Source organism: Triticum aestivum, chromosome 3B (assembly GCF_018294505.1).
Source record: "Triticum aestivum cultivar Chinese Spring chromosome 3B, IWGSC CS RefSeq v2.1, whole genome shotgun sequence".
Lineage (NCBI taxonomy): Eukaryota > Viridiplantae > Streptophyta > Magnoliopsida > Poales > Poaceae > Triticum > Triticum aestivum.
In genome coordinates, this window is record NC_057801.1 from 835,458,719 (window position 1) to 835,462,151 (window position 3,433).

Genomic DNA, 3,433 nt, shown 5'->3' on the forward strand with positions numbered 1-3,433 from the left:
CGGAGAGAGGGTGGATAACACAAGAGTTTCCCTGGGACCATAGACTCATGGATATAACCTTCTGGAATGGCGAGCTCTACGGGATCATGCGGCATTCGGATGGGCTCGTCAAGTTCGAGATTAGCATGGATTGTCAGGGTGCACCGACGCGCATTGATGTCCACTGGCTAAATATGGAGAACCACCATTCATATACAGGCCCCGAGGGGCACCCCAAGTACATCGTTGAGCTACACGGCAAGCTCGTGATGGTGGAGAGGATCTGTTGGTGGCGGTGGCCGCCAAACAGCAGGCCTAGCTGCATAGTCCATGAGCTAGTAGACTCTAGCACCGACACAACGATGCATACTTACGATTACAAGTGGGTGAGGATGGCGAGTTTGGGTGACTATTCCTTGTTTTTAGGGCCGGCGTGCTCCAAGGCGGTGCGTGTGCCAAATGATGAGCGCGGCGGTTTGAAAAGAAATCACATCTACTACTCCTACCATCGCTGCTTAAGGCCGAATGATGAGATCCCTAAGGGTGCCAAGTTGTTCCTGGCGAGCTCAGATAGTAATGAAGACCGTGTGTACTACAGGAAAGAAAGGAGAACGGACAACGGCGACAACGTGGAGGGGATCATGCCTGTAGGATACTACGCGAGGAGTGGGGTACATCCACCTATGTGGCTTCTACCTCCAAATATGTAGCTGGTTATGACAATATTAATACCTGTATTACTCCCTTCGTTCGTGAATACGAAGCTTATTTGAACTGTTCAAGTTTGCCATTTTTCCTACAATTAGATCAGCAATTTACAGATTTTGTGACATAGATTCGATACTACTGAAGTTGGCTCAGAAGTGAAATTTTTATGTCAGTTTATAGACAATAAAATAGTGTCCTGTTTTTTTTTTTGAAAGAAACTGACTTTAATATATTGACACGTCAGATTGATGCGATACTACTGAATCTGTGCCCAAGAGCAAATTTCAAGGTCAATTTACTTTGTACTACAATCGAATGCGCCCATCGTGTCCGATCTTGACATTACTATCTTCTCGAGTGGTCCATTTGAATTTGTATTTGAATACGGCTCACACACTTGGCATGCATCCACATTTGGTCACTAACTAGACTTCCTTTTAACTATCTATACCTTCATGAATTTGGCAGGACAAATTTTAGCTTGGCAAAGTTTGGGGTATGGCAACATTGGCTTATATTTTGTTTCTCATTGGGGTATCTTGGTTTGATTGCTTATACCAATGTAGTTAAAATGCCACTGCGCCAAAATATTACTGGTGGCAAAGTTACATGTTACTCATGCGAGGGCACATTTAGTAATGTATCGCCAACTTCTTCTCAAGTGCAGAGGTGTCGCTTTTCATGGTGCATAGGAGAAACAACCGATCAACGTAATCTTCTTTAACCAAAAATAAAAGCAAAATTGCACTTCTCTAAAGCTGTCGTCATAATCTCTCTGTCACATGAATCTTACTGCGCGGTAGACGCCCTCGCCCATGTCGTCCAGTCACTGACACTAGGTCCCACGCCACCCTAGTGTGCCTCGTCAGCACCATGTGCATATACAAAGATGATTAGCGTTGTAGATGCACGCCCAAGCCAAGTTCTGTCACCGGTTCAATGTATGTCGCAAAGTTTTAGCACCAAACTAGTTTTTCACGCCAAGTTCAGGCGCCTGTGGTGTAATTGATTCTCCTTTTAACTATCTACCTTCATGAATGATTTGGCAAAGTTTGGCGTATGGAAACATTGGCTTATATTAGTTTAAAAACAATGGCTTATATTTGGTTATTTTGCTTCACATTGACTTATGTTTATGTCCGTTTTGACCCAAAGGGACGCGCACGGACCAAATAGGGTCATGCGTTGGAGTTGGCCTGGTAGATTATGCTGAAGAAATTGCCTGGAAGCGCTGAGCCCCTGACCACCGCTCCACGTTTGTGTTGTAGCTCGCTTCTTGGCACGTGCATTGTGATCGTCATTGTAGATCGATAGATGGAACGAGTTTGATGAGATACTTTACTTTTGAACCATCCAGAAGGACTACACCTTATTATAACAGAAGAACAAAAGAAACAAAGCCCACAAGATACAACATAGTTATCCACCCTACCCAACACACGACATAAGCACTAACTGAAAATGTAGAAGGCATTTTTCCCCAACCTTAAACCACATATGGGCGTCCATTTAATTTGATCAAGCAAACTATTCAATGCGGAGAAATTGTCCTTAAATACTTTACAGTTCCACTCCTTCCAAATCGACCAGGCGACCAAGACGGCCATGACGTTCAACTTCTTCTAATCTCCGTGAGGGCTCAATTCTAGCTATAGCCCAACAATCGTCAAAAGTGATGTCAATGGTGGGCGAAATCGCAGGGAGACCAAGCCAACCTAGAACCTTACTCCATGAAATGCATGAAACTATGCAGCCCACAAGTAAATGGTCAGCATCCTCCATTGAAGAACCAAATAGGACACGTTTCTCAAAATGCGGGAGGCTTCGTCTAGCAAGACGATCGGCAGGAGTTTGATGTGACAATTAATACCTAACTTATTAGTCGTACGCTAGATACAGCTCATAAACCTATATAGGAACCAAACAGGGCTCATACTTCAGCACCAAAGCTAATCACTCATTCTTTGTGGTATTTTAGTTTTTGTTCTTACATAAACACATCGTATTGCTCGTTTTAGTTTCTTAGGAGGACTGTGAATCATGTGGTCAGACAAACTCTTGATTTCTTAGTTCCATTCATTGTAAAGGACCTGATCATTATTTAATAAAGTCACCAAAGTCCAATAATTGAAAAAGAGTAACACAGCTTGAAAGAAAATCTAAAGAAACTACTGATCAACATAACCTCTCTAAAAAAAAGTTATATCACATTTCTCGATATCAGTAACATGAATCTCGCCCTTTTCTTTCTGCACGTGATAAAAAATTACGTAAGATCGACCAAACACCCGTACGTGCTGGATAATATGAAGGAGTTTGAAGAATTGCATAAAGTGGCAATCTAAAAACCGTTGGATGTCCGGTGCCAGCAACATACTCCACGCGGGATAGAGTGCTCAAGTCATCAATTGTTTTGGAAAGAAACAAAAAGCACATGATGAGAAAACAGGAGTAGTGGTACCAAAACAAAATTGGCTAAAGATCTGGAGGGAAAAGCCACATAGGAGGATATTTATCACTGCCCATCACATAGTGCCCCACCGTCATGATCCCCTCCACATTGTTGTGAATGCTTTCATCTTCCTTGTACTGTGTCTTGTAGTGCACACGACGACCATCGCTGTTCGAGACCGTCAAGAACTCCTTAGCGGCGCGGGGCACACCATCTTCCTGTGGGCAGCATCGGTGGTGGGAATAGTAGATGTTGTTCCTATGCAGGTAGCCATTCTCATCAGTTGACATGTGC